The 13,593-nt window shown below is 42.9% G+C and overlaps 2 long non-coding RNA genes across 2 annotated transcripts; both read left to right on the top strand.

Annotated features, from left to right (window-relative positions):
- The first annotated feature begins 8,198 nt into the window (after positions 1-8,198).
- Positions 8,199-8,755, top strand: LOC123403638. The gene is made up of 3 exons (XR_006611520.1): positions 8,199-8,279; positions 8,377-8,457; positions 8,624-8,755. It is a non-coding gene; the product is annotated as an uncharacterized LOC123403638 (long non-coding RNA).
- A 1,558-nt stretch (positions 8,756-10,313) lies between these two features.
- On the top strand, positions 10,314-11,196 carry LOC123403637. The gene is made up of 3 exons (XR_006611519.1): positions 10,314-10,358; positions 10,470-10,524; positions 11,156-11,196. It is a non-coding gene; the product is annotated as an uncharacterized LOC123403637 (long non-coding RNA).
- Positions 11,197-13,593: the final 2,397 nt, after the last annotated feature.

Genomic DNA, 13,593 nt, shown 5'->3' with positions numbered 1-13,593 from the left:
TAGTAGCAAACTTTGTAGACGGAGTCTGTAAAACTGAGGATTGTCCTCGTTGCTCCGCAGAAGGCTTATGTCCTTAATGCACCACTCGGTGTGCTGCACCTCGAGCGTCGTCTGTAGATGTTGTGAACATCCGACATACACGTTTCTGATGACTACACGATACTTCAGTACAAAATACTTAATGGCTTAGAAGCAAGGCGCCGAAGACGTTTTGAAACGTCACGGAACATAAGAGATGTTCTAAAGAGATGAAATTGTGATTTCATGCTTGTGCCCTTGTTAAGAGGTATGAGACCTCCGACAAGATTCTTGGTCCACAAAGTAACGGAGAAAAGCTCAATCGTTGAGCGTGTGCTCAGATTTTCTGAGTACGACAATCGCTTGAATCAAGTGGGAGTTGATCTTCCGGATGAGATAGTGATGGTTCTCCAAAGTCACTGCCACCAAGCTGTGAGAGTTTCGTGATGAACTATAACATGTTAAGGATAGATACAATGATCCTTGAGCGATTCGCGATGTTTGACACTGCGAGAGTAGAAATCAAGAAGGAGCATCAATAGTTAATGGTTAGTAAAACCACTAAGTTTCGAGAAAGGCAAGGGCTAGAAGGGATACTTCGTGAAACGGCAAAGAAGTTGCTGCACTAATGAGGAGACCCCAGATTAAACCCAAGCCCGGGACTAAGTGCTTCTGCTATGAGGGGAACGGTCACTGATGCGGAGCAACTCTAGATACTTGGTAGATAAGAAGGCTGGCAAAAGTCGAAAGAAGTATATTTGATATACATGATGTTGATGTGTACTTTACTAGTAATCCTAGTAGCACGAAGGTATTGGATACCGGTTCGGTTGCTAAGTGATTAGTAACACGAAATGAAAGCTACGGCATAAACGGAGACTAGCTAAAGGCGAGGTGACGATACGTGATGGAAGTGTTTCCAAGGTCGATATGATCAAATGTCGCACACTCCCTCTACCATCGGGATTGGTGTTAAACATAAATAATTGTTATTTGGTGCTTGCGTTAAGCATGAACATGATTGGATCTTGTTTATTGCAATACGATTATTCATTTAAAGAGAATAATGGTTACTCTATTTGCTTGAATAATCACCTTCAATGGTTTATTGAATCTCGATCGTAGTCTTACACATGTTCATGATATTGGTGCCAAAAGATACGAGGTAATGATGATAGTACCACTTACTTGTGGCACTGCCGCTTGAGTCATGTTGGTATAAATTGCATGAAGAGGCTCCATGCTGATGGATCTTTATACTCACTTGATTTTGAATCACTAGTGACCAAATCATACAACATGAGCAAGGCCTTGTTTTCATTGAGATGAAACAAGATAGTAACTTGTTGGATGTGATAGATTTTGATGTATGCAATCCAATGGGTGCTGAGGCACACAGTGGATATCATTATGTTCTTACTTCAATGACGATTTGAGTACATACAAGAGTATTTACTTAATGAATCACAAGTCTGAAATATTGAAAATTTCAATTCTGTTTCAGAGTGAAGTTCGTCGTAACAAGAGGATAAATTGTCTATGATATGATCATAGAAATGAATATATGAGTTACGAGTCTTGGTACGCAGTTAAGACAATGTGGAAATTGTTTCGCAGTTCATGCCACCTGGAACATCATAGTGTGATGATGTGTCTGAACGTCATAGCCACGCACTATTTGGTATGGTGCATGCTATGATGTCTCTTATCGAATTACCACTATCGTTTATGGGTTATGCATTAGAGACAACCGCATTCACTTTAAAATAGGGCACCGCGTATTTCCGTTGAGATGACACAGTATAGACAGAGGTTTAGACTGTCCTTTCTTGAAAGTTTGGGGCTTCGACACGTATGTGAAAAAGTTTCTGTCTGATAAGCTCGAACCCAAAGCGGATAAATGCATCTTCATAGGATATCCAAAACAGTTGGGTACATCTCCTATCTCAGATCCGAAAGCAAAGTGTTTGTTTCTAGAAACGGATCCTTTCTCGAGGAAAGGTTTCTCTCGAAAGAATTGAGTGGGAGGGTGGTAGAACTTGATGAGGTTATTGAACCATCACTTCAACCAGTGTGTAGTAGGGCGCAGGAAGTTGTTCCTGTGGCGCCTACACCAATTGAAGTGAAAGCTGATAATGGTGATCATCGAGCATCGGATCAAGTTACTACAAACCTCGTAGGTTGACAAGGTCGCGTACTACTGCAGAGTGGTACGATAACCCTGTCTTCGAGGTCATGTTGTTGAGCAACAGTGAACCTACGAGTTATGGAGAAAGCAATGGTGGGCCCGGATTCCGACAAATGGCTGGAGGCCATAAATCTAAGAGAGGATCCATGTATGAAAACAAAGTGTAGACTTTGGAAGAACTACTTGATGGTCATAGGACTACTGAGTAAAGATGGATCTTTAAAAGGAAGACAGACGACGATGGTGATAAGTCACTATTAAGAAAAGCTCGACTTGTCGCAAAGATGTTTCCGACATGACCAAACATTTGACTATGGTGAGACTTTCTCACTCATAGCGATGCTAAAAGTCTGTTAGAATTATGTTAGTAGTTGTTGCATTATTTTTGAAATATTCCACATAGGATGTCAAAACATTGTTTCCTTGACGGTTTATGAGAAACTTGTATTTCCAAAGAAGTGAGTGGGAGCACTATAGAATTTCTGATAAGTATATGTGGTTGACATATTGTTGATTAGAAGTAATGTAGAATTTCTGTGAAGCATAAAAGGTAGTTTGAAAGGGGTTTTCAAAGGAATACCTGGATTGAGCTACTTGAACGTTGAGCATCAAGATCTATGGAGATAGATCAAAACGCTTAATAGAAGTTTTAACAAGATGCATGCCTTGACAAGTTTTTTAAGGAATTCGAAATAGATCGGCAAAGAAGGAGTTCTTGACTGTGTTGTAAGGTGTGAATTTGAGTAAGACTCAAAACCCGACCACGGCAGAATAAAGAGAATAGACAAAGGTCGTCTTCTATGCCTTAGCCGTAGACTCTAAAGTATGCCATGCTGAGTACCGCACCTGATGTGTGCCTTGTAGCAATTATGTTAAGAGGTACACAGAGTGATCCAGGATTGAATCACTGGTCAGCGGTCAAACTTATCCTTAGTAACTAAATAGACTAAGGAATTTTTCTCGATTATGGAGGTGGTTAAAGAGTTCGTCGTAAAGGGTTATGTTGATGCAAGATTTGACACTAATCCGAATAACTATGAATAGTGAAACGGATTCGTATAGTAGATTAGATATTTGGAGCATTTCCGAATAGCACGTAGTAGCAACATCTATAAGATGACATAAAGATTTGTAAAGAACGCACAGATCTGAAAGTTTCAGAACCGTTGACTAAAACCTCTCTCACGAGCAAGACGTGATCAGACCCCAGAACTATATGGGTGTTGGATTCGCTGAAATCACATGGTGATGTGAACTAGATTATTGACTCTAGTGCAAGTGGGAGACTGTTGGAAATATGCCCTAGAGGCAATAATAATTAGTTATTATTATATTTCTTTGTTCATGATAATCGTTTATTATGCATGCTATAATTGTATTGATTGGAAACACAATACTTGTGTGGATACATAGACAAAACGTTGTCCCTAGTAAGCCTCTAGTTGACTAGCTCGTTGATCAAAGATGTTCCAGGTTTCCTGGCCATAGGAAGTGTTGTTACTTGATAACGGGACCACATCATTAGGAGAATCATGTGATGGACTAGACCCAAACTAATAGACGTAGCATGTTGATCATGTCATTTTGTTGCTACTGTTTTCTGCGTGTCAAGTATTTGTTCCTATGACCATGAGATCATATAACTCACTGACACCGGAGGAATGCTTTGTGTGTATCAAACGTCGCAACGTAACTGGGTGACTATAAAGATGCTCTAGAGGTATCTCCGAAGGTGTTCGTTGAGTTAGTATGGATCGAGACTGGGATTTGTCACTCCGTGTGGCGGAGAGGTATCTCGGGGCCCACTCGGTAATACAACATCACACACAAGCCTTGCAAGCAATGTGACTTAGTGTAAGTTGCGGGATCTTGTATTACTGAACGAGTAAAGAGACTTGCCGGTAAACGAGATTGAAATAGGTATGCGGATACTGACGATCGAATCTCGGGCAAGTAACATACCGAAGGACGAAGGGAATGATATACGGGATTATATGAATCCCTGGCACTAAGGTGCAAACGAAAAGATCTTCGTAGAATATGTGGGATCCAATATGGGCATCCAGGTCCCGCTATTGGATATTGACCGAGGAGTCACTCGGGTCATGTCTACATAGTTCTCGAACCCGCAGGGTCTGCACACTTAAGGTTCGACGTTGTTTTATGCGTATTTGAGTTATATGGTTGGTTACCGAATGTTGTTCGGAGTCCCGGATGAGATCACGGACGTCACGAGGGTTTCCGGAATGGTCCGGAAACGAAGATTGATATATATGATGACCTCATTTGATTACCAGAACGTTTTCGGAGTTACCGGGAATGTACCGGGAATGACGAATGGGTTCCGGATGTTCACCGGGGGGGCAGCCCACCCCGGGGAAGGCCATAGGCCTTGGGGGTGGTGCACCAGCCCTTGGTGGGCTGGTGGGACAGCCCAAGAAGGCCCTATGCGCCATAGATAGAAAATCAAAGAGAAAATAAAAAAAAGAGGTGGGAAGGGAGAGAAGGACTCCACCTTCCAATCCTAGTTGGACTAGGATTGGAGGAGGACTCCTCCTCCCCTTGGTGCGCAGCCCTTGGGGCTTCTTGAGCCTCAAGGCAAGCCTCCCCTCCCTCCTCCTATATATATGGAGCTATTAGGGCTGATTTGAGACAACTTTTTCAAGGCAGCCCGACCACATACCTCCATGGTTTTACCTCTAGATCGCGTTTCTGCGCAGCTCGGGCGGAGCCCTGCTGAGATTAGATCACCACCAACCTCCGGAGCACCGTCACGCTGCCGGAGAACTCATCTACCTCTCCGTCTCTCTTGCTGGATCAAGAAGGCCGAGATCATCGTCGAGCTGTACGTGTGCTGAACGCGGAGGTGCCGTCCGTTCGGCACTAGATCGTGGGACGGATCGCGGGACGGTTCGCGGGGCGGATTGAGGGATGTGAGGACGTTCCACTACATCAACCACGTTCACTAACGCTTCTGTTGTGCGATCTACAAGGGTACGTAGATCGGAAATCCCCTATCGTAGATGGACATCACCATGATAGGTCTTCGTGCGCGTAGGAATTTTTTTGTTTCCCATGTGTTTTCCCCAACACCCAATGCCTTCATCTAGGCCCAAATAATGGTGAAGTGTTATCTAGTCGATGTTCACTTAGCACCACTAGAGGAAAAACAACATACAATCCCTCAAAATATCGAACGAATACAAAATTCACATGACTACTTATAGCATGACTTATCCCATGTCCTTAGGAACAAAAGTAACTACTCACAAAGCATAATCATATTCATGACCAGAGAAGTAATGAGTAGAATCAAGGATCTGAACTTAAACTCTTCCACCAAGTAATCCAACTAGAATCAACTACAAAGAGTAATAAACACTACTAGTAACCTTACAAGTACCAATCGGAGTCGCGCGACGGAGATTGGTTACAAGTGATGAACTAGGGTTTGGAGATGAGATGGTGCTGATGAACATGTTGATGGTGATAAGTCCCCTCCGATGAGAGGAGCGTTGGTGATGACGATGGCGACGATTTCCCCCTCCGGGAGGGAAGTTTCCCCGGCAGGGTCGTCCTGCCGGAGGTCTAGATTGGTTCTACTCAAGTTCCGCTTCGTGGGGGCGGTGATTCCACGAAAAAGCGTCCTCTTGATTTTTTTATGGATGAAACCCTTCATATAGCAGAAGAGGGGGGGCAGAGGGCCAGCTGGGTGCCCACAAGCCCCCTAGGCGCGGCCAAGGGGGTGGCCGCGCCTAGCAGGCTTGTGGCCACCTGCTCGCACCCCTCTGGCGCTTCTTCGGCCCAGTATCTTTTATAAATCCAGAGAAAAATCCCCTTTGATTTTCACGGCATTTGGAGTTGCGCAGAATAGGTATCTCAACTTTGCTCCTTTTTCAGGCCAGAATTCCATCTATCGGCATTCTCCCTCTTCATGTAAACCTTGCAAAATAAGAGATAAAAGGCATAAGTATTGTATTGTGAAGTGGAATAACAGCCCAAGAAGCGATAAATATCAACATGAAAGCATGATGCAAAATGGACGTATCAAGCATCAAGACCACTAAAATTGAAAGTAAAAACCCCCTAGAGCTCTTTCTTTATAGCCATAAAGATAGGCTTAAGATTTTAATGATGCTCTCGTAGGAATAAGAGTTGTAGAACAAAACAGAGCATCAATAAGCAAATAGCAAACACATTTAAGTCTAACATGATTCCTATGCATAGGAATATAGCAATACACTAATTCATTGAAGCATAAAGCAATAACCATAGAATGGCAAAAAAAAGTGCTGCTTCAAAACCTTCAACATAAAGAGAGGGAACTTGATATTATTGAAATATCTATAAGCATATGTTCCCTTCTCATAATAATTCTCAGTGGGATCATGAATAAACTCAACAATATAAGTATCACATAAAGCATTGTTACCATGATCCACATGGACTTCGTGAAGAGGATAAAACTTGGAGTAAAAGAGAGACTGAATCTCATCACAATCCCGTAGGTGAGAATCATCTAGTAGCATACCATTCCAATACTTTTCCTTTTAGTGACATGGCAAATAATTTCCTCATGAGTCCATCCCTTGTCAAACCTGAAATCTTAAACAACTCACAAAGTTCTGTAAGTTTCAACAAATGAATACTGGGATTTACTATTCCATCTCCTGCATAACAATCATTCCTTATTATTTCAATTATCCCAAGTGGTATTTTGAATGGGATACGTTCACTAGGTGGAGGAGACTTCTCTACCACGGGTGTGGTACACTACTAGGAAAAGGGCAATAGCTGATATAGACACTAATGGCGCACCACACAAGTAGTGTGCCACTACTATATAGTAGTGGTGCACCATGTGCAGGTGTGCCATTAGTGTGATAGACACTCATGCCGCACCACACACTCGATGCACCACTACTATATTTGTTTGATTTTTAATTTATTTGCAAAACTACTAATGGCGCACCAGCAGCTGGTGCGCCATTAGTAACCAGGGTTACTAATGGCGCATCTGTTGGTAGTGGGCCACTACTATAAATTTTTTTTGCAAACTACTAATGGCGCACCACAGCTAGTGCGCCATTAGTAACTAGTGTTACTAATGGCGCATCTCTTGGTGGTGCGCCACTAGTAGTTTTCCAAAAAAAAATCTCTGCTCCTATCGGGACCGTGAACCAGCACGAAGAGGGAGGTTAGGTTTCCCACCTTCCTGGTTCAGACGGCAGCGGTGGCCATGTCCTGCTCCTCGCCTTCCTAGAGGCGCAGGGCCACCTCAACCCCATGTTGCAGCTCGGCCGCCGCCTCGCATACCACGGCCTCCGCCCCAGGCTCGTCACCACGCGCCACCTCCTCGCCACCGTCCCGCCCCCTTTGCCCCCCTTCCGCGTCGCCGCCATCTCCGACGGCTTCGACGATGGCGGCATTGCAGCCCTGCACGGTGGACGTCGTCTACAGGGAGGTCTACGCGGGCCGCGTCGGCCTGCCGGTCGTGGAGGGGAGCGCGCTCCGGGGCATGCTGAGTGTCGACCTGGGGCCGGAGGACGTGCCGTCGTTCGTGGCACCGCCGGAGTCGTACTGTGTGTTCGATGGGTTGGAGGACGCCGACGACGTGTTCGTGAACTCGTTCCATGAGCTCGAGACCAAGGGGAGGCCCCTTGCGCGTGCACACCACATGTTTGTTGTTTTGCCAACTTAGATAAAGATATAGTTTGGCAGTTTTTGGTGCTTGCAAAGCTAGGCTTGCCATAATATATGTTTGTAATACTAGCTCCTGGCGAACACTTGCACATCATATTATAGCGTTGGGAGTGGTTAGTGCAATGCAAATAGTAGATTGTTATGTGCTTTGACCTGTGTGTGCTAACATTGTTTAGATTATCAAAAGTGTTAGAATTGCAAGCTGTCGGGATGCATTTCTTGTTGGCAATGTGAGTGTTGAACACCATAGAATTGCTAGTACTCCTCTCACTGCTTTTTAAATGCATATGTGCAGTCAGAAGTATTGGCTCCTGCTGTGAAAGGTACTTCAAATGTGCTAAAGGCTTGCTCGGCTATGAAGGTTCAGAAGGTTATTGTCTTGTCATCCACTACTGCAGTTCATCATGTTCTCGGCCCATGTATTATTACTCCTTTGCTGATGTGTTGTATCCTAATTTCAAAATCAGATTTTGCTATTCGCTGTTGCAAAGGAGTCCTCGAAATTCCTGCCCATCTTGAAGGAAACAGCAAACTCATTCAAGGGAAAGGTACTTTGTGCTGTTGATCACACCAGTGTTTCATGAACTTTTTCCTCTGTCATGTTCCATGTTTTATACTCAAATCCAAGCCATCACTTATTTCCTTTGTGGCTCCTGCGTTTTTGGTGAGGTGGAGTCTCACTAAGCAGTGATGTGGCCTGTGTCTCAAATGCAGCTTTTATTTGTTTTTGTGGAGCGTGACAATGAGGAAGTTGGTGAACCTGTTGCCAATTACTTTGGAATTACTGGACAAGAGACCACGGTAATACCTCTTATTTATTTTTCATGTTTTCTATGTATCGATTTATTGCACAAAAACAGCATGGAGCAACTTGGCTTTGGTTTTAATTTATCTGCTCTTTCTATTTTGGACATTCTGATTCGATTACTTTGCAAGTTCTTGCTTACACTAGGAATGAAGACTCTAAGAAGTTTTTCTTCAGTGGTGAAATATCACTGGACAACATTAAGGTAATTTCTGAAAACATTCTTGCAAATTCAGTACCACATTAGAAGTAAAATGTTAAGAGCATGGTCAACAATTGCAAGAGAATATACTACCTTAGCAATATATAAGCCGACGAACGTGCTTTTGCTTTTTGTTATTTGTTTTGTGCTGTTCTTTTTTATACCACTGTATATTTCTGCTTATACCGTGCTATATGTTGCTTCAGAAACTTGCATGTCTGTACATTCTCTCATCTAAGGCATTAATGGCTTAGGATGAATATATTTGATTTATTTCCACTTGATACTCTTTTTGGATTTTTCAAGCCATTAGGCAAGTTGCACTTGTTTTGTCAAAGTTTTGTTCTCCCATTTTCTTACCATATTTCTCATGACCTCTGTAGTACTAATACAAATCAGTTGCTACCAATGATGGTTGCCATTTTCAGCTGCAATCCTGAATTGGCTAAAAATGAACCAGGGTTAATACTGCAACTTGCTTTCATTGACAACAAATAAGGTTGTTATTCATTAAGACTGTTGTACTATGAAGGTCCAGAGTGTGGCTAGGAGAATAAGATTGTATACAACACTTACTGAGGCATTGTACTAACCTTTTTCTTTCCCGTGTTTCTCGGTTCTACCCGATTCTGCGAAGGTCGAATCATCTTGATAGCTACGCACTTAATTGGTACCAAGAGAGGTTGGGGGAGTAGGGGGTGTCTAGATGAAGACTCATATCTGACCAGTATGGTTGGATGATAAATGCATAATAAATGCCGTACACCATAGGTTGTTGTGAAGGCTACATTGGACCGTGTCTTGCTTCCCCATAGTGTTCTAGAAGGGGTCATGAGGTGAAGGAAAGATCTAGGACGGTAGGTATAAGGTGGGGAAGGAGGGACGAGGCTTGTGTAGGTGACAATAGTGACAATAATGTAATGGGACTGTTTATAATTTGTAGCTTCATATTTTCTTGAACAGAAGACATGTGTAGAGCCGCGATATATTGTTTCATGTTGACGATTATTAATAGACATGGAAGTACTGGCTTCTACTCGAGTTAGCTGTGGATCAACATGTGAAACTGGAGGTTGGCTTGTGAGGATTGACCACTGATGTCATTATGTGGTGCAAAAGGGTTAGAACTAATAGAAGTTATGGCCATAAAGAACTATGGATATGGGGCAATTCTGTGAAATTTGATGGTCTTTAAGGGCTTGGAAAAATGAAAAATCATGCAACATGTTATTGTGGCAGGTTGTTCTATGTCGCAGTTTTCCAACTAGTTTGCATAACATCCTTGCACTAGCTCTTTCTGGCAGGTTGCTGGAGATGATGGCAATGTTGGTTGAGTACTTGGATGTCTCCAAGAACTTAATAAGTCGAAAAGGGAACGAGTTCCTCCCACAGGAATCATTCCACTTGGGACAGGAAATGACCTCGCTAGATCATTTGGATGGGTAAGGACCGATATGCGATGATACCCGTTCTATTTAAGTTCTTTGTTTTTAATTTAAAATGCTAATCAACTCAAGCATTGGGTGGCTCTTTCCTTTTTGGTTGGCGTTCAGCTGTAAAGCGATATCTCAAGAAGGCCGTTTCTGCTTCGGCCGTCCATCTTGATAGGTGAGATTGTGAGATCATTGCTCTAGAGCTATTTCTCTCTTTATTCTCCTATGTGTATTCAGCTCGATTTTGTTGATCGCTGATATTTAAATTTGAAGAACACATTTTGCATTGCCGAGTAAAATTTATCATATACTCCCTCCGTCCTAAAAGTCTTGTCTTCAATTTATCTAAATATGAATGTATCTAGTCACGTTTTAGTATTTAGATACATCCATTTCTAGATAAATTTAAGACAAATTTTTTGGGACGGACGGAGTACCTATCTGGAATATATTTCCCGATGGTGGAAGAAAACCATCAATCTACATATGCGCAGCAGCTATCTGCCATATTTATTATCTCCAAATGCGTAAGATGTGTACATCATGAATAAGCTCAACTCTAGATGTTTCTTCTGGAATTAGTGGTTTTCAGGTTTTACAGGTTTTACAAATGGCAGAGGTGTGGTACACAAGCTGGGGCATAATTAGTGTAGCCTGTCGTCCTTGTTGTGATTAGTGTTAGAAACTATATTGTTAACTATGATATCATGATAATCTTTTGATCGAATATTTTTAATACGCATATGAGGTTTTAACAACTTTATCTGGTTCCACTTTCTTGACAAATTTGTGCAAAATGTTTTCAGGTACTCAACCTATTGATGCACATGGACGTGATGACTCTAGCGTTTATGGATCAACCAACTGTAATCATGGACCTTATTGTCTTGTAGACCATTTGGTGTTTCGAGTGTTTTGGAGCTTGCACTTTGTGCATGTAGATACAAACTTATGTTTTCTGGACCATATGAAGTCTCTCATAGTAACCAATAGTCCTTATCTTTTTGTGACTTGTGTGTTCTAGATGATTGTTAAGATGGTCAAAACTATGCTTCTTCTAGGTTAATTTGTTTGTCAACTTGCGTTCAATGTATGTGCATGTTTATAAACATATTTTCATTGTGGTGTAATATGTGTTTATCTTGAACCTTCTTGTGGGTGTGAGGATAATAATTGAATAATTTTAGATCTGGTAGTATAACCTGTGGCGCACCATGAGCTATACTAATGGCACACTTGGGAGGCATACTAATCGCGCACCTGGGAGGCATACTAATGGCGCACCTGGGAGACATACTAATGGCGCACCTAGGAGGCATACTAATGGCGCACCTGAGAGGCATACTAATGGCGCACATGGGAGACATACTAATGGCGCACCTAGGAGGCATAATAATGGTGCACCTGGGAGGCATACTAATGGCGCACCTGGGAGGCATACTAATGGCGCACCATGAGCTATACTAATGGCGCACTGCCAGGCGCGCCATTAGTATACCAGATACTAATGGCGCACGTGTGCGCCATTTGTAAAAAATTCTAATGGCGTGATGCTAGTGGCGCACCTATAGTGTGTCATTAGTAGACAAAATAGGTGCGCCATTAGCAGGCCATTATGGTGAAGTTTTCCATAATCCTAACTAGTGAAGTCTCACAACTTAGTGTTCTCACTGGAACGCATAGCAGCAGCAAAAAGGAAGAAGAAAGCAACTATTTATTTTTGGTTTTTCGTATAAGACTCTAAAGCAAAAACTAAAAAAAAACTAATAAGACTAAAAAGCAAAGATAAAAGATAGCGTGCAAGTCCCGTATCTTGAAGACTGAAGTCCCCAGCAACGGCGTCAGAAATTTGCTTGATGACGAGTTGATGGATATACTTCTCGCCCCTCATTGGTTACCCCAAGTGCAAGGTGGAGATGTAGTCAGCATCAGATTTCCCTTACATGGAGACTGTAAGGTTAATCGAACCAGGAGGACTCCTAGGCCCAACAAGTAGGTGTCTTCCACCCTGGCGCTTATAGAAGACGTGGACCTGCACACACAACAAATAACTTTCTCCCAACGAGTACAAAGAGGTTGTCAATCTCTCCGGCCTTGTAGTTTGCAAAGTATCAAAACACAAGCGGGAAAGTAATAGTGATTGCAATGGAAAAGTAAATGAAAGCGGTAAATAATGGAGGTGTAAACAATGATGGTGATATGGACCGGTGTCACACGATGTTCACTAGTGATGTCTCTCTCCCAAAAGACGATAAATAACTATGCTTGGGTAAAAAAAACCACAGTTGGGCAATTGACAGAATTATGATCGCACCGCAATGCTAATTATGTTAGTTGATAGTTAGAGGTTCAATAGTAATGGGAAGTACACCAAGACAAGTAGACCGTTTATTCATCAGCATCTACTTACTAATCATCAACCTTGAGATATCTATCCACAACATCTCTTTGGTATTAAGTTGCGAGCCCCACCGAAAGTGTAAACTCAAAGCAACGGACAACTGCATTAACGAACTATGTTTAAGGTAAACAATTCTTGCAACCGTGGTCACAAGCACCATTGTTTTCTCCCTGGTGGCAACAAGCACATCCCCTAATCTCATGTATCTGTCACTCAAGCTAGACATCGAGGGGAATGAACCCCCAATCATGCATAACGCTCCCTCTTGGAGTTACAATCTAATACTCGGCCAAAGCAATAAATAGCAACGGAGAACAGGCATGAATCACTAAGGAACATAATATAAAAGGATAATCAAATATATAACTCATAACAATCTGAACATAATCTCATAATCCATTGGATCCCAACAAACCGAGCATAGCAATAGCAAGAGAATTACATAGATGCCTTGATCATGTAGGGCAGCTCACAAGGACTAACCATTGAAGCACAAGATTGGAGAGAAGACATCACATAGGTACTGGTCATGGACTCATGGTCCAAGGAGGACTACTCACGACACGTCCAGGAAGTGTCCATGGCGGTGAAGAAGCTCCCGGAGGTCAAACCTCCCTCCGGCAGGGTGCCGAGAAGAGGTCTCCGCACGCTCACGTTCTCGGAAGCACTGCGGCGGCGGAATGATGGAGAAATTCGCGATTCCAGCAGTTCTGGAAGGGTTTCCTCACGGAACTCTAAATATAGGACAAAAGAGGGCACCGAAGGAGGTGGGACCCAGCCAGGCGGCCTCTTGACGCGGCCTAGGGCCTGGCCGCGCCAGCAGGTCGCCTGGGAGGCCTGTGG

Source organism: Hordeum vulgare, chromosome 6H (genome assembly GCF_904849725.1).
Source record: "Hordeum vulgare subsp. vulgare chromosome 6H, MorexV3_pseudomolecules_assembly, whole genome shotgun sequence".
In the NCBI taxonomy this organism is placed as follows: domain Eukaryota; kingdom Viridiplantae; phylum Streptophyta; class Magnoliopsida; order Poales; family Poaceae; genus Hordeum; species Hordeum vulgare.
Note: the sequence above shows the minus strand (reverse complement) of the source record. Positions and strands in the feature narration are given on the sequence as shown.